This window comes from Lepidochelys kempii, chromosome 6, assembly GCF_965140265.1.
Source record: "Lepidochelys kempii isolate rLepKem1 chromosome 6, rLepKem1.hap2, whole genome shotgun sequence".
NCBI classification, from domain to species: Eukaryota; Metazoa; Chordata; order Testudines; family Cheloniidae; genus Lepidochelys; species Lepidochelys kempii.
The window spans coordinates 24,070,918-24,098,048 of NC_133261.1; the positions used below are offsets into that span (position 1 = coordinate 24,070,918).

At 44.8% G+C, this 27,131-nt stretch overlaps 1 protein-coding gene across 2 annotated transcripts in view; it reads left to right on the forward strand.

The window, feature by feature from the left end:
* The first annotated feature begins 16,051 nt into the window (after window positions 1-16,051).
* Window positions 16,052-27,131, forward strand: part of TSPAN4 (tetraspanin 4) — a 518,538-nt gene continuing 507,458 nt past the window's right edge. For both annotated transcript variants that reach the window (XM_073347182.1, XM_073347184.1), the window contains exon 1: window positions 16,052-16,138. The gene's annotated coding sequence lies outside the window, so the exon portion shown is untranslated. The remainder of the gene's footprint in view (window positions 16,139-27,131) is intronic.

A 27,131-nucleotide genomic window follows, 5' to 3' on the forward strand; every position in this document is an offset into this window, starting at 1 on the left:
GGAAGCAAATGAGTACAAAACAAATCTGGTCTATTTCTTGTTTTGATCCACTCCATCTATCTTTTACATCTTTGGCTGGCAGCAGACGGTGCAGAAGGATTGTATGCCATCCACATCTCATGGCTGCCCGGCAGAAGATGATGCAATAGGACTGCTAGCAATCCGTATCGCCTGCCTGCTCACCATGAGACAGTTCAATAGGACTGACTGCAGGACTAAAGAGAATGACCTGGTCAAGTCACTCCAAATTTAGACCCTGCGCCCATGTCTGCCCAGGCGCTCCTGGCCAACATGGCCAGGAGCACCTCGGACATGACGATGACGGCTACCAGTCGTACTGTACCGTCTGCTGCCACAAGGCAAGGGGTTGATGCTGCTGTGTAGCAATGCAGTACCACGTCTGCCAGCACCCAGGAGACATAGGGTGACGGTTATCTGAGCGGGCTCCATGCTTGCTGTGGTATGGCGTCTGCACAGGTAACTCAGAAAAAAAGGCGCGAAACGATTGTCTGCCCTTGCTTTCACGGAGGGAGAGAAGGAACGGGGGCCTGGCGATATGTACCCAGAACCACCCGCGACAATGTTTTAGCCCTATCAGGCATTGGGATCTCAACCCAGAATTCCAATGGGCAGCGGAGACTGCGGGAACTGTGGGATAGCCACCCACAGTGCAACGCTCCGGAAGTCAACGCTTGCCTCGGTACTGTGGAAGCACTCCACCGAGTTAATGCACTTAGAGCATTTTCTGTCGGGACACACACAACTCGAATATATAAAACCGATTTCTAAAAAAACGACTTCTATAAATTCGACCTAATTCCGTAATGTAGACATACCCTTAGTCAGCATCTGTGTGATTCTAAAGGGCTCTGATCAACCCCCCACCCCACATCTTCCTCCACTCTCCCCCTACCCCCAGATGAAAGGCGAACAGGGAAATGAAACACTTTTTATTTAATTTAGATTGTTTTGAGAGAGCAGCCGCTCTACCTTGGTATGTGACTCTGTCATCATCAGTGACAAGTACTATTGTCATCGCCTTCTTTCAGTTATGACCCCCCAGAAGGGATCCTTTTTGCCATAGCTAGGGCCCTACCAAATTCAGGGTCCATTTTGGTCAATTTCACGGTCATAGGATTTTAAAAAAATGGTAAATTTCATGATTTCAGCTCTTTAAATCTGAAATTTCACAGTGTTGTAGTTGTGTGGGTCCTGACCGAAAAAGGAGTTGTGGGGGGGTCACAAGGTTATTGTAGGGGCGGGGGGGGGGGTTGCAGTACTGCCACCTTTACTTCTGACTGCTGCTTTCAGCACTTCTGCCGTCAGAGCTGGTCAGCTGGAGAGTGGTGGCTGCTGGCTTGGAGCCCAGCTCTGAAGGCACTTCTGCGCTGCTGCTGGCAGCGGCTCTGAGGGTGGCATGCTACGGTATTGCCACCCATACTTCTGAGCTACTGCCTGCGGCGCTGGGCCCTCAGGCCGCAGCCGCCGCTCTCCGGCTGCCCAGCTCTGAAGGCAGCAGCAAGGGTGGCATGGCACGGTGTTGCCACCCTCACTTCTGTGCTGTTGCTGGCAGGGCGCTGCCTTCAGCGCTGGGCACCCAATCAACAGCTGCCGCTCTCCGGCCGCTCAGCTCTGAAGGCAGCGCAGAGGTAACGGTGGGAATACTGCTTTTGCCCAGGGAAGAGGTAACAGGGAGGTGAGTATTAGTTTCCCACAGGGCTACAGTGGGCACTTGTGAATAAATCAGATTGTTTAGTGAGAGCCTCAGTAGTCTGTGTGTGTTTTAAAAAAAAAAAATGAAGAAAAAAAGCTGCAAAAGCACCATGAAAATGTATCCGCTTAGGCAGGAATCTACTTTTTGACCCTTAAGGCCTGACCTGATGCTCATTTAAGTCAATGGGAAGATGCTGATTGACTTCAGTGGGCTTTGGGTCAGGCCCTGAGGAAAAGTATCATCATTATCCTGTCTGTCAAAATTTCACTGGCTCTAGGAAAAAAGAACCAAGTCCGACTGCTGTAGGAGACCTTTAGAGCTTGGTTTTTAGAGGTGCTGAGTGCCCGCCCCATCTATCATTGATTTTAGTGGGAGTTGTGGGTGTTCAGCACTTCTGATAATCTGTCCCTAATTCTTATTCATGAGTAGTTCCATGTTATAGCCCCAGTGCAGGTCTCATAGGTAAGTTTTTTACATTGTACCGTTGCTACGGTTACCAGGTTAACTGCACTGCTGACCCCTCCGGGTCTCTGAGTGCACCCCCCCTTCAGTTCTTGGGCTTTGCGCTGTCTTGGGATGAAACACATGATTCTCCTACTCAGACTGTACCCTGGCTTGCAGTTCTCCCTGTATATCAACTGTAATTACCTCAACAGGTTATTACCTGTAATTACCTGCAAGTCTGTTTTCTTTGGGAGCAATGACAGTGTTAAGTAGCAATCAAACAGCAAAGTCTTATTTGTTTAGAACAAAAGCATGTAGGAGAAAACTGACTTTAAAGCAATGAAACAGCCTATATGCATGCCTGCACCTCCATAAGGCTTGCCGTTCCCTTCAGACTCCTTGTGTAGTCCCTCTTGGTGTCAGTCTGTCCCCTAGACAGCGCCTGGCAATCAACTCTCCTTCCTCTACTTGTCCTAAGAGGGGTTTAACTGTTGCCTGGCAAAACAAGGTTTGTGTCTTCCTTGGAGACAGGATAAAAGATCTTGGGAACTAATAGCTCTTTCCCCATTGTTCTTCAAATGTGTGCTGGAGGTTGCTTATCTAGGGGACCTTGTGTTGCTCTCCTGCTTGTTCTTCCAAGGGGTTCCTGTTAAGTGAGATCAAGACACTCATGCAGGAAATTCTAATGCCCACTTTAGTTATACAATAACTTCACCTCACTGACCAGGTTGCATGCAGAATCCGTACCATTGTTTCACAGCAGTATTTTCAGTAATTACATTACGGTATTTATGCCATTATTACATAGCAGTATTCTTAGATTATGACATAGCAGCTCCATGTCAGTCGCACTATTCATCTTACAATGCTTGCCAGAACTGCAGCATCTTATGGTGATTCTGGTCAGGAAAGATAATTTCATAAGGCTCCGTGTTATTACAAATAGATGTCTGCTGTGCTGGTGTGTGATAGCTCATTGTGCTGTCATGCAGGGGTCCATGTTCAGGCCCATTTACTCTCCGAGCAGGGGAGCATCATGGAAGTGTCTCAGTTCTGGAGTGAAAGGACCTCCTTTCCGCTGGCTGGTTTTGGTGAGAAGCAGGACTCCCAAAGCTGCTTTAAATTGGGAGGTGCTGCCTCAGCGCTGGCCTGATTACAGGAAGGGGCAGGGATAGAATGATTATATCCTTGCCACCTCTTGAGGGGTGCGTGCTCTGGCAAAAATGTTGCAGTGCAGTTCACCACGGTTGCATCTGGCTTTTGCTGGTGTGGATGCCCTAAGGGCGGTAGCCACTAAGGGCGGTAGTCAACATGGTTTCTGTAAAGGGAGATCATGTCTTACTAATCTATTAGAGCTCTTTGAGGGGGTCAACAAACGTTGACAAGGGGGATCCAGTGGACATAGTGTCCTTCGATTTCCAGAAAGCCTTTGACAAGGTCCCTCACCAAAGGCTCTTACGTAAATTAAGTTGTTATGGGATAAGGGGGAAGATCCTTGCATGGACTGAGAACTGGTTAAAAGACAGGGAACAAAGGGTAGGCATAAATGGTAAATTTTCAGAATGGAGAGGGGTAACTAGTGGTGTTCCCCAAGGGTCAGTCCTAGGACCAGTCCTGTTCAACTTATTCATAAAAATGATCTGGAGAAAGGGGTAAACAGTGACGTGGCAAAGTTTGCAGATGATACTAAACTGCTCAGGATAGTTAAGACCAAAGCAGACTGTGAAGAACTACAAAAAGATCTCACAAAACTAAGTGGTTGGGCAACAAAATGGCAAATTAAGTTTAATGTGGATAAATGTAAAGTAATGCACATTGGAAAAAATAACCCCAACTATACATACAATATGATGGGGGCTAATTTAGCTACAGCTAATCAGGAGAAAGATCTTGGAGTCATCATGGATAGTTTTCTGAAGACTTCCACGCAGTGTGCAGCGGCAGTCAAAAAAGCAAACGGGATGTTAGGAATCATTAAAAAAGGGATAGAGAATAAGACGGAGAATATCTTGTTGCCCTCATATAAATCCATGGCATGCTCACATCTTGAATACTGTGTACAGATGTGGTCCCCTCATCTAATGCCAATATATCTTTTTTGAGAAAAAGTTCAGAAAGGGCAACTAAAATGATTAGGGGTTTGGAACAGGTCCCATATGAGGAGAGATGAAAGAGGCTAGGACTTTTCAGCTTGGAAAAGAGGAGACTAAGGGGGGATATGATAGAGGTGTATCAAATCATGAGTGGTGTGGAGAAAGTGAATAAGGAAAAGTTATTTACTTGTTCCCATAATTTAAGAACTAGGGGCCACCAAATGAAATTAATGGGCAGCAGGTTTAAAACAAATAAAAGGAAGTTCTTCTTCACTCAGCACACAGTCAACCTGTGGAACTCCTTGCCTGAGGAGGTTGTGAAGGCTAGGACTATAACAGGGTTTAAAAGCAAACTGGATAAATTCATGAAGGTTAAGTCCATTAATGGCTATTAGCCAGGATGGTAAGGAATGGTGTCCCTAGCCTCTGTTTGTCAGAGGGTGGAGATGAATGGCAGGAGAGAGATCACTTGATCATTACCTGTTAAGTTCACTCCCTCTGGGGCACCTGGCATTGGTCACTGTCGGAAGACAGGATACTGGCCTGGATGGACCTTTGGTCTGACCCAATATGGCCATTCTTATGTTCTAGTCTCAGTGTAAGGTGAAAAGGGGTCTATAAGGGTAAAAATATGGCCTGTCCTAATACTGGGAAGTTAAATACTTAGTATATTTCTACCCTGGCAAGTTTCTGCACCACAAGTTACACCACTTTTATTAAAATGCTGGAATTAAACCGCTGTTGCATGTCCACACTCTGTTCCTTGTTATGCTGGAGCACATCCACATTAGCAGCTCTTGCAACAGCAAAGACAGCAGTGCATTGCGGTAGCTATCCCACTGTGCAACTGGCCGCAGGGTGCTTTGGGAAGGGTTTGCAATGCGTCATGGGGCAGACACAGCGTCACATGATGCTGGTTTCCCAATCCCATTGTTCCATGGGCATCCTACTACATTGCTGGCTGCTTTTCAACTGAAGTGGGGAGGGGGGAGAGGAGAAGAGTGTGTGTGTATGAGGTAGGGAGAGAGACAGTGTGTTTTGGGGGACAGAGTGTCAGCATGCTGTCTTGTAAGTTCAGACAGCGGCAGGAAGCAACCAGTCCTGAGCCAGGCGGAGGGGGAAACCCCGACATCAGCCCCCACCTCCCGCCCTGGGTGCTCTGCACAGCTCACTCACTCACACTTGCCTCTGTGTTCAACAGCAGGAGCGTTCCACATTAATGGTTTGCTTTGTGTCCCGGAGCAGATCAGCACAGCACCAAACTGCTGTCAGAAACGGTGCTTTGAAAGGGGAGGGGCGCATGTCTCCAGGGCGCATGAGTTGAAAACAATGAGCAGAGCGGCCACTTGGGGCATTATGGGACAGCGCCAGAGGCCAATTACAGCGCAGAAAGCAATCAAGTGTCTACACTGGCAATAGAGCGCCAGAGCCTGTGCGCAAATAGCTTTACGGCTCTCGCCGAGGTGGTTTTTTTGCAGTGCTGCAACGGAGGAGTTTCTGCGCACAGAGTGGCTTGGCAGAAATGGGCGCAAAAAGCTGCTTTACTGCGCAGAAACTTGCCGGTGTAGACAAGCCCAAAGTCATTAACCAGCTGCCTAAGTGCTGTGTGTGATTGCCTAGTTAGCATGTTGAATGACACAAGGATACAAGGTGGCTGTGATTGTGGGACTGGAAGTCACTGTGGTGAAGGTGGGCTGTTTTCCCTCTTTCCCTCTATCAGCACCCCAAATTGTACATGTTCCTGGCTGCGTGTGGATTGCACCTAACCTACTTCTGTCTGGGGTAATGTTGTGCAGCAGAGCTGGCTGCTCTCTGGTATCTAATAAGAGCCTGGTACTTTATTGTAATGGAATGAGAGAGCAGCTGCCTACACACTTCTCTTGTAGGCTCAAGCTGTCAATCTCCTTGTTTCATGAGCCCCAATGCTCGCAAGGCATAGACAGGGAAATGTCAATTAAAGACACAAGTGGGAGACGGTTCTCGGCTTGCAAGCGTAAATTTATTTTCCTTGGGGTGATGAACGATTCCTGGGACACCCATGTGTACCCCGTGTGTGATGTGCAGAACTTTCCAGCTGTCATTCAGTTGGGTATAGGAGGCCTGAGTTACATTTTCAGTTTCTCCTGATTTCTACCTAAAAAATCAGCCTAGATTAACATAGAAAGTCTGGAAAACTTGGCAAAGCTTCTGGCAAACCAGAAAAGTAAACATAAATAAGATGATTTTTTTTTAAGGCCAGAAAAGGCCACTCTGATTATCTACTCTGATTTGCTGCCATAGAATATCACACAGCAGTTCCTGCACTGAGCCCAGCCATTTGTGGTTGAACTAGCTGAGAGTAAGAATGGTCGGTGGTTAGAAAGCTAGCCTGAGATTTGGGAGACCTGGGATAAGTCCCCTGCTCTGTCCCCAGACTTCCTGTGTGACCTTGGGCAAATCTGTCTCTCTCTGCCTCAGTTCCCCATTAGTAATATAGGGATAATAATACTTTCCTACCTCATTCATTGGTAATCTGTCAGTGGTTAATTACCTTCATTGTTAAAATTTGTGACTTATTTCCACGTATTGACCTGACTTTGGAATGGCCGTATGAGTCATGAGTGTGAAAGTTATGAGTGAGTTGTGCTGGTCATCATCTCAAACAAATGCCAACATAACCATTATCCCACATCACACTGTAAAGTTTTGTTTATGCCATGTGTTCGAGACAGACCATTTGTATTGGTGGTGTGTTTCATATTCCTTACCCAGTAAGGCCAGGCTCGCTTAATGCTATGAATCTAACTGTACAGGGCAGGAGGAGAGAGAAATAGCTAAAAATGTTTAGACACTTCTAAAAATGATCTAGAGCAGCTTGCCGTGATTGTTAAGGTCACTTAACAATCCCTGGCCCCCAAATGGATCCTTCCTCCCTTTGCCCACACTGTTCTCCATGGTTTTCTGACATTCTTCTCTGGATGAGGAGAAGGGGGCGGAAACTCGAGCACCCATGGTGAAAAACAAAGGCTCATACAGACAGGATGAAACATAACAAATGCCTCAAAGCCTATGCTGAGGCTGTATTGCAGGCCAAGAGAACCTTCCTATCAGCCTTCATTGAAATTGCCATATTCTATCCCAAGGAGCTATCCAGAGTGATTAAAATACTTTCAACTCCAAGTGCCTACAGTCTGCTTTAGAACCGAGCACCAACCACTGCAAAGAACTGTTGTCTCAATTTGCTGAGAAAATCACACATGTTCGGGAGGCTTTCTCAAATGACCTAGATCTGCTCTGCCTATACCTACCCACCCACCCATCAAGTAACAGCCCACCTGCATTCACAGAGTTCTGTAAGTTCACTCATCAAGGAGTTCTGAACACCCAAAAGGAGTCTTCATGCAAGGCTTGCAAATCTGACCTAGGCCCTTCCTGGCTTCTGAAAGAGAGTCCTGGACAACTGGTGCCACTCCTGACTGAAACAGTCAATGCATCATTCAGAGAAGGAATCTTCACTTCCTCCTTCACACTGAAGAAAACTATTCCGGGTACATCAGAACTAGCCAACTACCACCCTGTGTCAAGCCTCCCGTTGGCTGAGCAAATTCAGAGAGAAGCAAGCTAGCCAAAGGCCAACTACGTGCTCATCTAATTGAAGTTAATATTGTAGAACTGGCACAATCTAGATTCAGCTTAGTACATGGAACTGAAGCCGCTTTGGTGGCACTGATGGATGATCTTCTCCTGTCAATGGATAGAGTATAGACTGTCTGTGCAGACATTTAAGACTGTTGACCATGAGGTACTGCTATCTCACTTGAGTGAAGTGGCAGGGGTCCATGGTACTGTGCTAAAATGGTTTGAATTCTTCCTGGAGGGAACTCTTCCAATGAATAGTAGTGGGAAACTGCTTAACCACTAGACTACTAACTTGTGGATTCCCCTGACGATCAATTATTTCTCCAGTCATTTGCAATATCTACATGTAGCCATGAGATGAACTTGTCAGACAACATGGACTCAAAGTGCCATCAATATGCAGATGACAGAGCTCTACTTATCCTTGTCTACATATGACCATACCGCTACCACCAAGATGGCCCTGTGCTTGAACAAGATAGGCTGATGGATAAACAGCAGCTGGCTGAAGCTGAACCTGAACAAGATGAAGGTGATATTGGTGAGTAGAGGAAAGTGTTTTGAAGAATTTGCCGCCATGGTGCAGTCTCCTTTGGTTGAAGGTACACACCCACAATTCAGTTCTGTCCATAGTTTAGTGGTACTCTTGAATTCCTTGTGGATGCTAAGCTTTCACAAAGCAGCATCCCTGAGTAATGTGTTCCATCATCTCCCGGTCACTAGGAGACTCCATCCCATCCTGGCGGATGACGACATGGCCTTGGTTAATCATGCCTTCGTCATCTCTTGGCTGGACTACAGCATTGCACTATACTTGGGTATGAAGCCTTCAGCTCTTAGAAAACTCCTACTAGTACTGAACTCTGCAGTGCATCTCCTCACAAAACACAGGCTACTGCAAGCTCATCAAACCTCTCCTTTACACTGGCTTCCTGTAGAATTTCAAATTAAGTTCAAGGTCTCAGTCCTTATCTTTAAGGCATACCAAGGCCTGGGTCTCTAAAAGATTGACAAAAGCTCCAGGCTGAAGATTGTGGTCAATATCTCATGCTTCTCTGGTGCACTGGAGCCTTCTACAATAAAGGTAAAACTCTTTTGTGTGGGAGACAGAGCTTTCTCTGGGGCTGGTCCAAGACACTGGAATGAACACCCCCAGAAACTCAGGGCTATCACAAACCTCACCACCGCCCACTTCAAGTGCAAGGTGCTTTGCTTTGACCTGCCTTTTTTAACATAAACACAGAGCGGTGTGTATATTTTCAAAAAACATACCTTACTAAAACAAGACACTCCATTGTACACACTTCTCCCTCTGAGGAAATGATGGGAGAACAAACAACAGATGATAAATGTTAGTCATGTTGCTTAGTGGACTGCTGGAAGGCACTCTGATACTACGGTGGTAAGGGTGATATAAAACCTATATAGAACAGATTAGATATCTCATAATTTGCCAAGTCTATCACTCTCTGTTCTGGGTCAACTGCTTTTGAATAAACAGCAGCACTAGTCCATTCAGATGGTTCTGTCACTGTAGTGTGGTGAAGCAAGACTAGGTGAAGAACGTTGTTCAGTAACCATAGTCACTTTCATTTGCAGTTTTGTGGATTTTGAACGAGAATATAGCGTCCCAGTGAGCTAATAGCTAAGTGAGCCAGTGTTTGCCATGTTATTGGGGATGTAGTTATGAACGATTGGAGCCTTACTAGATCTGCTGTTCACCAAGGGCTTGATCCACCACTCACTGAAATCCATGGAAGTCCTTCAATTGACTTCAAGGGTCATTGGACTGGGCCCCACTTTTCCCACTGTGAGTTGAAGAATGGACGTACAGTGCAGCTGGTTACTCAGCGCAAATTAATAACTGAGCTTTCAGCTGCTCTTGCACTAGCTCCATGAAAGCTCAAACCCACTACTCCAGTTACTAACAGCGGTACCCATGTATATAGCAGATGATTCTAGGGTTCTTAGTCATGAAGTTTGAAGTTCAAGAACAGTCCGGTGTCCTCTGGAGATACTGTTGAGGCAGATGTTGATGGAATTCGGCCGTTTCCACAGGTGAGGATGGGATGTGAAAGGCAGAGAGTTCAGGAAGTGTTGGAAGAGGTGAAAGATGAGGGAGCATCAGTGCTGAAGATGGGAGAACCCAAGAGGATACTTCAAGTGCTGAAGCAGATGTCAATGGGAGATAGCTTGTCTGTTATGATGCCAATTCTATAGCACGTGTTGATGGGACAGTTTGGCAGACAGTGAAGCATTGCATGTCTTAACCTTCTATTAGGGCAAGGTAATATTTTGTAGCATTCTACGTGAATTGAAGGAAAATAATTTGAAATAAGCAGCCTGGAACCAATTGAATTCTCACTTGAAAAAATATACAGGCAACAAGTAAAATGTCCCTTTACCAACAAACTACATTGAATTTTTTTTATTATTTCCCTTTAAAAAAAAATCCTGCTCACAAATCTGCTTTTATTTTCCTCTGAGCTCCACGTTCAGCAGGATGTCCCAGACTGGACTTTCCCACGTGCCTCTTTTTGTGTATCTCTGGATACTGAATCCCCTATGGAGGCCCAAGTGGTGAGATGACCGGATTTGTCCAGATGTGCTAATAAAGACCTGTTCAGGCAGTATGTCAGGCGCAGAGTTACAAACATGACTGTGATGGCGGGAAAGTGGGAGGCAAACTGAACCACGTCACTTGCAACTAGTTAAGGCAGTTGTGTCTGATCTGGGGGTGAGAGATAGCCACCTGCCTACCTTCCAAGACCATCACTCTGTGTGCATGCTCACAGATAGGACTTAATAATGCCACTCACCAGCTTTCATGGGAGGAGTGGGGCCTTTTAAAATGGCCTCTGCTAGTAGACCTTGTCTTCTGGCTAATAGAAGTCTGGTAAATGTCAAACCATGAGTGTATGTCAGATCCTGGGAAGGAACATTGCTTTACGATGGCTTCTGCCAAGAGATGCTCAGTGAAGCAGTAGGTTAGCACTCCAGCCTTTCTCTTCCTGCCAGGGTCACACAGCTAAATGTATTAGGTGATCTCATCCCACTCAGGAATGTATTTCTGCATCAGAAAGTCTCCACATAGTTCAGTGCAACTTACTGCATATTTTCCTGAGAGGCCCAGAACTGTAATCGCAGGGTGGCTGGGGTTATTTTCTGGTCAAGATTAGGATGCATTGCCAGAGTTGTGTTTGTGGAAATCTAGCACAACAGCAGCGCACATTATTCAATGCGGACCAGTGCAAAGTACTTCACTCAGGAAGGAAAAGTCAAATGCACAGCTATTAAATGGGGAATAATTGGCTAGGTGGTAGTACTGGAAAGGATCTGAGGGTTATAGTGTACCACACACTGAATGTGAGTCATCAGTGTGACACAGCTGCAAAAAAAAAAGGCTAATATCATGCTGGGGTTTATTAAGAGGAGTGTCATATGTAAGACATGATGGGTAATTGTCCTGCTCTACTTGGCACTGGAGTACTGTGTGCTAGGTGGTAGTACTGGAAAGGATCTGAGGGTTATAGTGTACCACACACTGAATGTGAGTCATCAGTGTGACACAGCTGCAAAAAAAAAAGGCTAATATCATGCTGGGGTTTATTAAGAGGAGTGTCATATGTAAGACATGATGGGTAATTGTCCTGCTCTACTTGGCACTGGAGTACTGTGTCCAATTCTGGGCGCCACATCTTAGAAAAGATGTGGACAAATTGGAGTGAGTCCAGAGGAGAGCAACAAAAATGATAAGATTTAGAAAAAGTGACCTATGAGGAAAGATTGAAAAAACCTGGGCCTGTTTAGTCTTGAGAAAAGAGGACTGAGTGGGGAACTGCGAAGTCTTCACATATGTTAAATGGTTTAACAGAGAAGATGGTTATCAGTTTTTTTCCCATACACACTGAAGATAAGACCAGAAGTAGTCAGCTGAATCTGCAGCAGGGGAGATTGAGAGGTTAGATGTTAGGAAAAGCTTTCTAACTATAAGGTTGTTGAGCTCTGGAATAGGCTTCCAAGGGAGGTTGTGGAATCCCCGTCATTGAGGTGTTTAAGAACAGGCTGGACAAACACCTGTCAGGGATGGTGTAAGTGTGGGTCTGCTACAGCGCAGGGGACAGGACTCTGACTTCTCACAGTCTCTTCCAGTCCTATATTTCTATGATTCTGTGCCTCTGTTTTCGTAATCCCCAGCTTTTAAACATTCCAGCAAGCAGCAACAAACGATGCTGGGAAATGTAAGCTATGTTGCAGGTGGAAACCAGATTCCTTACCCCAGTCATAGAGAAATAAAATGCAGGTTCTGACAACCAAGATTTTGGAAGAAGGGGGGGAAAAAGGGATTCCTGCTACCTGTCTTTTTAGTTCAAGGTGTCCTGGTTCTAGAGAACTGGTCTGTCAGTGACATGTCTGTAATCTGCCATTTTGAATTAAGGTGCCGGTGCTCAATTTGCTATCTCACTCCAGGATGCAATTCCTCCACTCCAGATCATGTCTGTGAATAGGCTAAATAACTGTGAAGTGAGCCAGAGGAAATCTGCTAAAGAGTTAGAAATTGTCAGAGATTTTCCGTTAGAGCAACTGGAGTGCACTGGAGTGTGACTGTATCTGCAGGGCACGCCAGAGGAAGAACAGGAAACATTGAAAACAGACCAGAATCACTGGAAAATAATAAAATAAAACACACCTCTGGTCTGTAAAGTAAGATATATGGTATTAATGAGTTATGAGAGAAACCCTATAGTATTAATCTGAGGCATTGTGTAGTTTGTTCTTATTACTATTAGTAGAAGCATTAAAATAGCACATAGAGTCCCTATTATGTTAGCCAACTGTACAAACACATGGTAAGAGACAGTCCCTGCCCCAAAGAGCTTACAGTCTTAAGAGGGTAGACAGACAAAGGGTGGGAGGGGAATCAGAGGCATAGGGAGGGGAAGGGTCTTATCCAAGATCTCACAGCAGATTATTTCCATAGCCAGGAAAAAACCTCAGGTTTCCTGAGAAGTTTACTATATGAACTTCAGTGGTGTTACACCTGTATGATGGGAGATTTAGGCCCAATGTGTGTGAGAGCTGATTCCCTGAGAGATCGGTCATAGGTTTGCCACCATTCAGGGCATGGGGGCAGATGATGGCAGTCCTGTATCGTCTGTTTGTTTTTTTAATAAATAAATAAAAGCAAGGGAGAGGAAATCAGAAATCCCTTCATCCATGATTCCTGTGACACTGCCCTTGCCTTGGGAAATGTGTTTCCAATGTGTTTCTGGTCAAGAGGAAGAATAGACAGCTCTCTGAAGCCATTATTTAGCCCCACTGGTTTCACTGACTGCTCCTCTCTCTTACTCTCCCAGTCAAACACCTCCACTCCCTGTCCCCGCACCCCCGAAAAATCAGAGCTACAGACTTCAGTGCTGAGCCTTGAAGCCGCATATCCAGTCATATCCATGTTAATCCAAAGGGACAAAACCCACATCAGCTGACTTACTCCAGCTGTCTAAAATGTTGAGAAAAGAGGGATCCTTTCTCGTCCTTATCACACAGGCGCCTAACTCATTCTTTCCCAGCCAGTGAATTTGTTTTTAGTGAAGGGCTCTCTGTTATGACTCAGGCATGCCTAAAAACTAGGGCTTGGTTTTCAGCTTCCTTCTGCCTTAAAAGGTGCTGCTGCTCCTTGTATTTGTCATTGTAGGGTTTTTTTTCTTTTAAAGACTTCTAAAAACCATCAGACAGCTATATCTTCTCAAGAAACACTTGGTGTCAACTTCATTAATTCTCAGTTTAAAAATAAAGCAACCTCTATGGAAAGTATTACTGATTCTCCTCTGGGCCAGGTAGCTTTATGTGCCAGTGAAATGTCAGACAGAAACATTCCTTCACATAGCAAGGATCTCCTTTGTTTTGCCTGATTTCCTTTTTTGCTGGATTTGGGGCCCATCTGGAAATTATTGGCATTCAGCACCTGGAGCCACTAGCTATAAATGTGAGTTAAAGTATGGTAAACCAATCTGAGTGGTGGTGACAGACTACCCATGTCCTGAACAAACCTTATGGAATTAAGGTAAAGTTCGCTGAATTCAGTTAAACCGTATCAAGTTAAGGTTAATACCTTTTGGGTACATCGTATTAAAACACAATTGTGTGTGTGTTGTTGTGGCATTGTGTGTACTTTTTCTGCTAGGGAAGGGGGACACTTATGTACTTCCTCTGTTATCAATCTTTTGAAGCCATCCCCCTGGAGAGGTCTGCATATATTACTTCAAACTGGAGTCTCCGGGAACCATTGGACAAAGAAAGGGTTTTTGGATAAATAGTCTGGTTTTAAATTGTCTCAGAGCCTTTTTCCTGGTCCAGAAAATGGACAGGACAACTGGGTAGGGTTGGAAGGTCTGGGTGCTTCTTCTCAGCTGAAACTATGATGAACTGGTAACCCCCTTGGGTGGGGTTTGAAGGACTGTTCCTGATGGAATCCATATTAACATTGGGGGTTAACACTGCTAATCTTATTAGCATGCGGGTATGTTCTTTTATTGTTTTTAAATGTTTTCTCTCTAATGCTTTTTACCCTAAGAATAAAGTAGGCCTGCATAGGAAGTACTGTGGTACCGTTATAACTGTAGCAGTTACAGCTGTTAGCCATCCCTAAGGACAAAACAAGCAGGTTCTGTTTGGGCAGCCTGTCTCTGTTGGGGAGAACACAGCGTAGTCAAGGAACTGTGCAGCTTGGAAATACTGCAGTCAAAAGGGGGAGGGAGCAGGTCTCCATCGAAGAGCAACGACAGCTGGGATCTGGAAGCCTGAGTGTAGGTGCCCTGGCTGATCCCTGTGGGGAAATAAAGGTGCAGTTACCCTGAACCGTGATGCAAACCAACCATCTTTCAAATGTGATGTTAAACCAAGGTTGTGACCGCTGGTGGTGAGTGAAGATGCTGTAGAGCTTTCCTAGGAGTTGTCATGTTAACTCTGATGATCTGGCCAAAGTACTGCTAGGATGATTGGATTGTGCTTAACTAAAAACCCTTTGCATTGCCATATGGATACAGCACACTTCTTCTTTGCTAGGGCCACATCTGTGCTGGCAACAAAGTATTGACCACCTGTGGTAGCAATGATGGAAGCTGTAGTGTAGGAAGCAGAGCTTGGGTACTGTTTGTGAGTCCTGTCTACACTACAGCTTCCATTGTTGCTACCATAGGCAGAACTGCATTGTTGGTGAGTTATGTATGTGATTTTTGCCAGGATAGAGATGTTCTTTCTTCTTTAAACTGTGGTGCAGAGTTGCTGTACAGTAGCTGTCATGTTCCATACAGAGGATGTCTGTATTTTGCTAAGGGATGAACTGATCACAGTAGAACCTTTTCCCCACTTCACACGCTTAATCCATTGAGGTTTATAAAACCCTTTGAGCAACTCAGATAACTGGTCTTAGAAAAACTTCAAATTGTTACTGTTTCTGGCCATGATCATCCTCTACAGGGGGCATATTTGCACACTTGGGTTCCTCTTGCTGGTTTTCCTGTGTATCATTCACTGGGACCAATAGCAGCTTGTATCTTGGAAGGATGGCAAACCTCAGTTACTACTTCTGTAATTCTGGGGTCTGAGATATGGCTGGAGTTGCTGCCGCTCCCCCACTCCTACCACCATCACATTTCCACAGCAGTTTTCTTATTTTATATACAAATTTGCTTAGACAAGAAGGTCTTCCCTTGTCTGATAATGAGTGGGAAATCAACCAGCGAGGTCCTCCCCTCCATCTGGTCACTCTAGGGTGATTTTTATAGTATGAATTTTGCTTTCAGTAATTTATTTTGGTACCAAGCTTTTACTGAGGTTTTAAATATGTGGATAGGAGCAAAGATGAGGGGTTGGGAGCTATGGGGTAAGGTGTTAGGCATTGTTTAATTTGTGCCAGGGCTCAGCCCTGGCACCACTAGGTTTGGCAGTATATTACCCCAACACCTCAGGGCTTGCGGCATCAGTCATGAAAGTAAAGAAACTGTTCGAACCCCAGCACGTCTTTCATTACAGATTACGCACTGGTGTTAGGGTTTTAAAAGTGACTGGATTGAAAAGAAATCACCTCTCTTGCACTTCCTGCATTCGTGAAGTGTCTCCTGAGTCATCATCTGTTTAGTTTACTGATATGTATGTATGTATGTTTGTTTGTTTTACAGTGGCAGCACTGAAAGGCCATTATTGCTGTGGGAGATCAAGGTTTCATCGTTGTCCATCGTGTGTGGCATCAGCAAAACTACCAGCCCCGGTAAGTTTCTGCACTTGGAATCCTTTTGGGTGAGGCAGCGTGACGCAGAAAGCGTCTTTGTGAAAACCACCTCTTGGTTATTCCACATTTATGCTCCATCAATTTGATTTTCTACATGAGAAATTGTTCAGTTTGCCAGTCTCAAACCCAGGGGCTATATTGGTTTTTTCCTGAATGTAAGCACTGGAAGCTCAGCATGATGCCTGGAATGTTCAAGCAGCATTGTCTTCTGACTATATCCACACTTTAAACTGAGGCCAATTCAATGTGTGCGTATTTGATCCTTCTCTTGCTAGCAAAATCCAGCATCAGGTATATCTTTCACCTTGAGTCGTGCCATTTATCCTTTGCATCGAGATGCATTTCATTTGAATCATGAAGGAGAAGAAAACATTGGTGGGGAGAGCTGGGATCAGAGCCCTGTAGTGAGAGATGATTCCGTTAGATGCTTTGAAAGTGGACTGGACCAAGCACTCAAGAATATAGTATAGGGTAACAAACCAGCCCTAGCATGTGGGCAGATTAGATGCTTTGATAGGCCTTTTGCATCTCTAGTGGTTCTATTAATGCTTTGGAAATTGATGCCTGGGATAGTCAAAGGCGTCTAAGGGTGCTAGGTGCTTCAATGCAGGTTGGGTGCCTAATTCACTCCATTAGGCCCTTTTGAAAATCCGAGCTAAAAATACTATGAAGAAAACATTTTCCCCTTCCAATCTCAGTACAATCTTTTCATGACTTTGCTGCAAATCTTCTGCTTTCCCTCATCAGTAACTCAACAGAACATGTTCACCTGATCGTGGAGTTTGAATACCTTTTTAAAGTAGGGTGTAATAAGTATTTGCAACAGTGCTCCTCTTATCCACGAAATGAGATGCCTGCATGTCATTCCAATCTGGAGAGCTCAATGCATCTATGGTGTGTCTCTATATGTTGGGCACATATGGGGAGAGCGGTGGCGGTGGAGGTGGAGCCCTGGAATGAGTCTTGTGTATAAGCATTTGTTTTCAGGAGAACCTGAGAACCCCACCGACTTGGGATGGAATTTTCAAATGCTCAAATCCCATTGAATTTCAGTGAGATTTGGGTGCCGAGCCTGGATTGTCCTTGTTGGGTCAGGGGCAAGAGAAGGGAACAATCTGTGTTCAGACTGCTGTTGAGCTTCCCTTACGTATATATAATACAACAGACGAGAATGGGAAAACGAACAAGTAGCACTGTTAAAAAGCCAAGAAACTTCAGTTGAAAGGATTTGACATATGAGCACGGACGCAGTATGTCTTCCTAGCCGTTGTTGGTATTGTGAATACATAAATAATATCTGATTTGGGAAATAGCAGAAGATAGCCCTTGCAAACGAGTGAGCTTGCAGATTGCATGGCAGATGATGGTGCTGTACCTGTCACAAAGGCAGCATTGAGCAAAAGTGATTACTTTAATTAAAAATAATTAAAACAACGGCTCAAAGTCAAAGAAAACACAGCTACTCAGCTTGAAGGCTAGTTCCAAATGCCACACACAGCTAAGCCGTATATTTGAAGTATTAGGAATACTGATCAAGGCTATGGCTGCACGTTGTATCAGTGCTGTTCTTCCCAATCAGCTTAACTGGGATTTCTGAGCTCTTTGGATACTGCTGGTTCCTTTTCTTTTGCGAGCTGGAATGTAGAGATCACTTGAAAAATAGGAATGGTGGAATGTAGGGGTCTGTGCAGTGTGCAGTGCTTGGAGCCAGCTAGCTGGGCACTTGCATTTCCTTTGATTTTGTATTGAACATAAGTAATTATTTTATTCACAGGAAGTTAAAAAGGAGGCTCAGTCTATGTGACTGATAAAACACTCTTCAGAGATCCTCTGCTATGTACAGAATCCAAGAGTTCACTCTGCCTTTTCAGGAGACAACAGAATCTTGTCATGGATGTTTCCTTTTGTTTCTCCCCATTAATCTCACAGATTGTAGCCTTTGCCTATAGAGAATTCACTTTATAAGCAGACTTCAGTGTAGATTATGAGTTTAGGCCAGGTGCGCCCCAGGAGGAGAGGCCAAGGGTATGAGCGAGAAGGATCCTCTGTTAACTGATAGACCACATCACCTGGGACAGAGGCTTCCTGACTTTTTATGTGGCCAGTTCCTCAGCTGATTTTAATCAGTGTCACTCCAGAGGCTTCAGTGGAGCAACACCAATGCTATTCAACTTATTCATAAAAATGATCTGGAGAAAGGGGTAAACAGTGAGGTGGCAAAGTTTGCAGATGATACTAAACTGCTCAAGATAGTTAAGACCAAAGCAGACTGTGAAGAACTTCAAAAAGATCTCACAAAACTAAGTGGTTGGGCAACAAAATGGCAAATTAAGTTTAATGTGGATAAATGTAAAGTAATGCACATTGGAAAAAATAACCCCAACTATACATACAATATGATGGGGGCTAATTTAGCTACAACTAATCAGGAGAAAGATCTTGGAGTCATCATGGATAGTTCTCTGAAGACTTCCACGCAGTGTGCAGCGGCAGTCAAAAAAGCAAATGGGATGTTAGGAATCATTAAAAAAGGGATAGAGAATAAGACGGAGAATATCTTATTGCCCTCATATAAATCCATGGCATGCTCACATCTTGAATACTGCGTACAGATGTGGTCCTCGCATCTCAAAAAAGATATATTGGCATTAGAAAAGGTTCAGAAAGGGCAACTAAAACAATTAGGGGTTTGGAACAGGCCCCATATGAGGAGAGATGAAAGAGGCTAGGACTTTTCAGCTTGGAAAAGAGGAGACTAAGGGGGGATATGATAGAGGTATATAAAATCATGAGTGGTGTGGAGAAAGTGAATAAGAAAAAGTTATTTACTTGTTCCCATAATTTAAGAACTAGGGGTCACCAAATGAAGTTAATGGGTAGTAGGTTTAAAACAAATAAAAGGAAGTTCTTCTTCATTCAGCACACAGTCAACCTGTGGAACTCGTTGCCTGAGGAGGCTGTGAAGGCTAGGACGAAAACAGGGTTTAAAAGAGAACTGGAAAATTCTGTGGAGGTTAGGCTATTAATGGCTATTAGCCAGGATGGTAAGGAATGGTGTCCCTAGCCTCTGTTTGTCAGAGGGTGGAGATGGGTGGCAGAAGAGAGATCACTAGATCATTACCTGTTAAGTTCACTCCCTCTGGGGCAACTAGCACTGGCCACTGTCGGTAGATAGGATACTGGGCTGGATGGACCATTGGTCTGACCCAGTAGGGCCGCTCTTCTGTTAACAACAGTTTACACAATCTGAGGATCTGGCCCATAACATTTAGCTGCCCAGCACTATTTTAAAGAGGATTCAGATTAGATTCTGAGTGTTTTTGTTTGCAAATAGCCTGAAAGGTCAGGGATTAGCACTGTAAACCAGCCCATGGTTTTCACTCCCAGCAAACTAAAATCCCACGGCTGTTCTTTTGACATCGACCTGTATGATTTCTCATGTTGATTGCAACATCAATCCCCCACATTCATCTTTGATCTTAAATCTGTCTTCTGAGACTGTTTTCAGAATCCCTTCCCCCTTTGGCCCTTAGATGCACCAGGATTGTTGCAGGATTGGGAGACCTGCTGTGTCACCAAAGGTATCTCCATCAAAACTAACTTGGGACAAAGTGTGGCTTTGTGGGAGGCGAACATCGAAGCCTTGTCTACATTACAGCATTTCACCTTTGCACCCCCCTAGCAGCTCTTTAACACACCACCCAAACTCATTCCCCACCATTCACCCGGGGAGAGTTCTTCTGGGCAGTTTTCACATACTCCTTAGATGACTTTGAGAGCAGTGGGTGCTGTGGTGGGGGGGAATTCTCTGCTCTGTCCCCTTCAGGTTCCCTAATTCTTAACCTATGAGCTCATTCCATTTCTGTTTTTCTCATTTATTGCCCCACAAATTCTTTTGTGGTCTTCGTTTAATGGTCCCTCCTTCTTGGTTGAAGGTGTGGGGCCTTTAGTTCTCAGCGGGCCCAAGCCTGACTGCCCCAGTACCCACAATAGATCACTTTCATGCAGAGGCATTCACAGCTTCATTGGGATTGCACTTGTTCTGAGCAAGGCTCACTAGAGCATCAATCTGCACTTGTGCAGTGCTAAAGTAGACAGCAGGCATTGCTGTCTCAGCTGCCCCACTTCATTTGGTCTTACCCCTAATATAGTGCACTGGTCATTCTTCCATGGTTGACCTCCTCTACTCTGTAGTTCTGGTAGAAAGTCTTCTAAATGCTCCACACAAGTACAATCTGGACTGCATGCATCCAGTGGTTAGAGTCCTAGCCTAGCACTCAGAAGACCCATTTTCAATTCCCTGCTCTGTCCACATACTTCCTATGTGACCTTGATAAAGTCACATAGCCTTACAGTGCCTCAGTACCCCATACGTTAAAAGTATCACCTCTGCCATGGCTTTCTGCATTAGCAAACATTGAACCTCCATATATCCGCCAGCATATAGCCACAACACAGAACTTAAACGTTGTGAAGACTACCCAGAACTTCCCATCTGGCAGATTATGGATAACATACCCCAGCAACACCTGGAATTGCAGAAACCACTCTGGACCACACGTGACCAACTCATGTCTCTGTATCTGGCCAGGGAATGGCAAAGTGTCCAGACCTCATCTACTTCTCCAAACAAGCATATTATTACACACCCAACAAGCCACCCTCCTGGTTTCAACCTGCCATGCAGACTTTGGATCGTGTTGAAGTGTATCCAAACAAACCATGGAAGATACATCTACTTGATGCACAAGTGGAAAATCAAAGATTCCCCTTTGTGCGACTGAGGTGAGAACATCCAAACCATTGAACACATAACACAGTGCCCCAAATAGGGTGTCAAGGCTGATTCCCCATTTTGGCACTTAGAGTGCGGAGGCCTGCAAGGATTAAAAATTAATACTTGCCACTCCGGGCTTGTATTAAACTCCCAAGGTTACAGCTTTTTCTCTGACCTTGGCTTGGTAAATGTTGCCACTACCCAAATGGAAAACCCCTTTTGGAACCCAGGAAGGTGCACTAAACCCAGGGTTGTGAGTTCAATCCTTGAGGGGGCCATTTGGGGCAAAAATTGGGGATTGGTCCTGCTTTGAGCAGGGGGTTGGACTAGATGACCTCCTGAGGTCCCTTCCAACCCTGATATTCTATGAAATTACAAGGGGATTCCTTCGTGTGGGGTGCCCTCAAGCCCTTTAACCCCTCCCCACCTCGGGGAAGAGCTGAGAAAGAAAACAAAGGCAATTACCTGTTGCCACCAGCTAATTAATATATGCACAAACCTCTTAGGACACCAAAAATCCAATCCTCTTCTTTAAAAAAAAAAAGGTACCTTTTATTAAAAACAAACAAAAAAAGAAACGTAGGTTTTTGCTAGGTTTTAAAAGAGAAATTCCAAAAATTAAGCACCCCAAATAGCTTTCTTGCGGGTTCATCTTAAAGGTTACAAGCAAACAAAAGCATCTGGGGTTAGCACAGAGGAGTCCACTAGCCATAAGAAATAAACAGAAATACACCTAATTGCGTCTTTCTAAACATTCCTGATCTACTTACACATTTGGGAGTTCCAAATAAGTAGCTCTGGGATCTGATGATTTATGATCATACCTGGCTTAAAGCTTCTCATAGCGTAACTGCTCCCTGTTCCCCTCTTTCCCAGAGAAACAACAACAGAGAGAAAGGGGAAGTTTTTTCCCCATTTTAAAAAGTTCTAGCCTTCCCATTGGCTCTTTTTTGGTCAGGTGCCCACTCCCTTTCCTTTTACTGTGGGCTTGTTAACCCTTTATAGGTAAAGCAAGTAGAGACCCGGTTCTAACAGGGGTTTTTAAAGCTAACTGGTTGGCTGGGTGTCCATATAAGGGAGCTCCCCCCTTCCCTCCCATTTATCACATATGGAGTCAAAGATGATTGGATGATCTCCAGTGTCACAGAGGAGGCCTTGAAATGGTGTATGGACCTGCAGCTACATTGATATAGCGTTGCTGTACAGATGCCATACGCGTGTAAGAGAGAGTACTCCATTTGTAAAATGGGATAATAACACCTCATTACTCTCACGGGTGTGTGTTAAAGATTTTAAGGCACCTAAATGCTATGATGATGGGTGCCATATAAATACCATAGGTAGATTGAGTGCATTTCTTCACAAGCATCTGTTTCTGTACAATTGCTGTGCTTCAGTGCTGGCTTCCAAAGCTGCTTTTGGATCATAATTAGAAGAAGACTTCGTATGGGCATGCCTCAGGCTGGCCTCAGTGAGGGTGCCTGCCCAGTTCTGGGGCAATGAGAAAACTTTGATACCCTAGATTTGTATTACTTGGCCAGTGCCTAGGAATGGACAGTGATGTGTGATTTTCTTGGTTTCTTTGTTTTGTGCCGTTGTGCTTATGTACTGCAGTAGGTGTGCATATTTTGTGTTGGCTTTCGGCATGGATCTCTTTTGTCAAGAAAATTCACTAACTTACTGAGACCACTAAAATCTATTCAGTGTCCAGCTACTTCACTGCCAAATAACCTTCTTCAAAACAATCACTTGCCCCAGATGGGTGGGTGAGTAGAGTTGTGCCAGGGCGACAGATATAAAATTCTCTCTCAGCCCTGAGAAAAGTGATGCATTTGCTCTTTCCTTCCTGATTGCTCAATCGCTCCAACAGCCACTGAAGTGATGTATAGCACTGGAGTGGGAATTTTAGCACAGCAGAACAGCACTCTCCATGCCCGCTAAATAGAGGACCTACACTTTCCTTTGTCTTTCTCTTGCTCCAAATGTATTTAATGAACCTTCTCTTATTGCCTTTTAAGTCCCTGGGAAGGCACAACTCAGTTTGTTCTTTAGTCTTTCTGATTTTATCCCTATATTCTTGTGCTGCTCTTTTGTACTCCTCCTTATCAATCTGTCCATGTTTCCACTTTTTGTATGATTCCTTTTTGATTTTCAGGTAATTAAAGAGATCCCAACGGAGCCATACTGGTCTCTTACTATTCTTCCTATTTTTTGTTGCATTGGGATAGTTTGCAGTTGAGCTTTTAATATTGTCACCTTGAAAAACCTGCCAGCACTCACTGACTCCTTTTTCCCTTAGATTTTTTCCCCCATGGGAGCTTACCTACCTGTTCTGAATTTGTTAAAGTCTGCTTTTTTTGAAGTCCGTTGTCCTTATTCTGCTGGTCTCACCCCTTCCTTTCCTTAGAATCATGAAATATATCATTTCATGGTCCAAATTGCCTTCCCCTTCAGACTTGCAACCAATTCCTCCCTGTTGGTCAGAAGCAAGTCTAAAATGGCTCCCTCCTCCTCACCCGGGTTACTTCCTCCAGTTTCTGAAACAAGAAGTTGTCCCCAGTACATTCCAAGAAGTTACTGGAAATGTTGTGCGAGCAAACAAATGGAGGGAAAGGCAAATGTAATTAATTTGATTCTATACTGGATAGAATAGTATAAGCAACTCGTCTGCCATTCCTCAACTCTTTGCTGCAGTTGGGTGAGCAGGACGGGAGCGGAGTAAATTAGAATTTGACTTTAAGGTTCAGATTTCAAGTATATTCCCCAGAATTTGGCAAGTGAACAGGTCAGCTGCATCATGCAGGGGACCAAGCTAATTGAAGAAATGTATTTGGCTCCACATTGCAAAGAAAAAAAAAAAGTCTCACTTTGGATCCCAGCCCGGGGAGACCTGTATGGCTGATCACCCCTTCCTCGGTATCAGCCGCTGTTGTTGTCAAGGGAGAACTGTGACTTGCGTCTGTGCTGTGGGTGAGATGTGTGCATTTTGGGGGTATTCCAGGAGAGAACATGGTTTCTGTTCCACAAATGAAGTGGAGGCAGAGGGAATGAACCACAAAGGGCGATGTGTTCCCCTTTGCATGTTAGTCTTAGCAGCTTTGGTGTTGGTTTGGGGAACATAATAAGGGGAATGACTGAAAGGTTCATAGGAATATATGAATAGGATAGGAATGTAGGAACTGGCAGATTGGATCAGACTCATGGTCCATCCAGTCCACTGTCTTGTCTTTGACAGTAGCCATTAGCTGCTTCAGAGCAGGAAGGTGCAAGAAACCCTGAGGTTAGAGAATAACCTGCCCACAGGGAATCTTTCTTCCTATTTAATGTTTCTGAAATGTTTTTAAAAACTGAACAGGGAAGCACTGTAGCAATTCAGTGGTCAGATTAATCACATTACTCTTTCAAACGGTTTATTCAAAGCTTTGACTTGTTGGAGGCAAAAATCTGGATTATTCTTAGCTTTTTATTAACCCAAACACACTTCCCTTCTGGGAGGTGAGTGGGACTGTGAGGCAGGAAGGGTGGGATAGAAATGGGTTCAGTAAACCAGTTTGGAGATTATTAGCACATAAATCTTAGACAACAGTCCCATGTGCAGCAGAACTTGTGTGTCCTCATCGGCTTTCCAAAGAGGGGAAGCTTTGAGTGCAGAGAGGTTTTCCGAGGTGCTAAAATGGTGAGAGTAAATCTCTGCTTGCTTCTGAGATCAGAGCAGGGGCTGAATTCCCTCCTTGCTTGGTTTTGCTTCCTGTCTCCATTAGCACCTGTTCAGTTCTTTCTGTGAATGTCCTGGTGTACCCCAGTGAGTGTTTGCTCTGTCTTTGTGTGATGCGAGAGCTAACCATGCCCTGCTGAGGGCACATCATGTTGTAGGATGCAGGAGGTTAAAGGACTGATGCAGGAAAGATGGTTATTATTTGTAGTGTAATAATGATCAGAGGTCATAGCTGAGGTCCCCATTGTGGTAAGCACTCTACCCACACCTAATAAGGGACAGTCCCTGTCCTAAACAGACAAAGCGTGGGAGGGGAAATTGAGGCACAGGGAGGTCAGGGGACTTGCCCAAGGTCGCACATCAGGCTAGTGGCAGAGTGGGGAATGGACCCTGATTCTTTTGAGTCCCAGCACGGTGCACAATCTGCCAGGCCACATTTCCTACCTTTTAAAATGTGCTTTAGGTTTTCATAGAACAAGCGTGTGAAGAAATTGCCCTCTGACCCAGAGAGAACAAGAAGGGCTCCCACAGCCTTGCCGCTCAGTGTGTGCACACAGCTTTAGTCACCATTACTAGAAATGGCCTGTACATATTGGGCTTAATCTAAAGCCCTCTGAAGTCAATGGAGAGACTCCCATTGATTCCAATGGGCTTTGGATAAGCCTCGTAGAAGGGAGAATGAACCCTTTAGAATTAATTCAGAATTAAACACCCAGTGCTGATGGGCCTGTGCAAAATTCTCCTGACATTTTGGTTTCCAAAATCTTGCCACTTGCTCCAGATCGGATTCTTTGCTCAATACCTATTAAAATTTCTCCTGCTTGGAAATGGGAACTGCAGAAGCTTTGATAAATGGATTTGATAGATTTTTATTGTTTCACTGGAGCCTCTGACAGTACTGCTGCATTCTTTGAAATGCTGTGTGTCGCTTCTTAGAGCAACACCCCCTGCAAATCTCATCTCTAAGCAAACTTAATAAATATGTTACATCCCTGCAGTCACAAGCATTCTTTCTGTTCTCTTGTCACCTAACAAGTTCCTAGATTTTAATGCCAGGTGGTACCACTTAGTCAGACCTCCTGTACAACACGGGCCACAGAACTTCATCCAGCTATTCCTGAGTCAAGCCCACTATTTCTGGCTGAGCTGGAGCGCATTATTTAGACAAACATCCTGTCTTGCTTTAAAGATTCCAAGTGATGGAGAATCTGCTTCAACACCAGGAAAGTTGTTCCAATGGTGGATTACCCCTTGCAGTTAAAAATGTGTGCCTTTTGTTTCTTGTTTGAATTTATCTATCTTCGCTTTGAGCCATTGGATCGTGTTATGCTCTTGTTTTCTGAGAGCAGAAAGCTTTTTAACCTAGCAGTCTTCTCCCCATTTAGTACTCCTTTTGAGTTAGTAGAGCACAGAAAACAACTACTATACCTGTAGCCATGATTTTTGAATGTGACTACTGATTTTAGGGGCCCGGCTTGAGACACCTCAAAGGGGCCTGGTTTTCACAAAGTTCTGCCCTCTGAAAAATCAGGCCCCTTTATGGTGTATTAAGATGGCTGTCCAATATTAATAGTCCCGATTGAAAATCTTGCCCTCCACCCAGAGAAGAAGCTGACACACTGTACCAACAGTAATTATACAAAGAGTAGTATATATAGTTCATAATTAATGACCTCCTCTCACAGAGTTCCTCTGGTTTGTGTGAAGAAGTGAAACTGCTTGTAAGCTTCTAGCCTCCACTGGGTCTCTGGATTCTTTGAAGGTTTCCTCATTATTGGGAAAACCCCTTGGATGCTATGCTTGACTTCATGCTAGTGATGTCGGTCTGTCTGTCATCCACATTCCCTAAGCCCTTGTGCATAATGAAGGTTTTAAGGAATTCTCCCACTGTTGGTCTAGTACCAGTGCAGGTTCGCCAGTGCTAGGGAATGAAGAGAGGCACTTGTGATTTGGGCTGTGGCCTGGGATGCCAGAGATCTGGGTTCAGTTCCTAGCTTTGTCAAAGGCTTCCTGTGTGATCCTGAGCATGTCATTTAATCTCTCTGTGCCTGTCTGTAAAGTGTGGATAGTAATGCCTCCCTTCCTGTCTATTTAGATGATCAGATCTCAGAGACTGTCCCCTTACTATGTGTATGTACACGGCCTAGCACAATGGGGTCCTGGGACTGGTTGGAACCTCTAGGCCTGCGTTTCTCAAATGCGGCCACTGTGGCCACATGCAGCCACCAGGGACTTTTCTTGTGGCCACAGCCTCCTGGACTGTTATGCGGGGGAGAAGAGCAAAGTAGCGGCCCCTTCCCCTCCCTAGTGCTCATGGTGTTGGTTGCTGGGGTTGCCAGCAGGGGTTCTCCTTCTCCTGTTCCACATCCCTCCCGAGACACCTTGGACACAAGGCTGGAGAAAGAGGCAGCCGGTGAGTTCCCCACCTTCCCAGGAGTGGTTTGGACTTCAGCCCTGAGGTTGAAGGGGGGCAGGCCCTG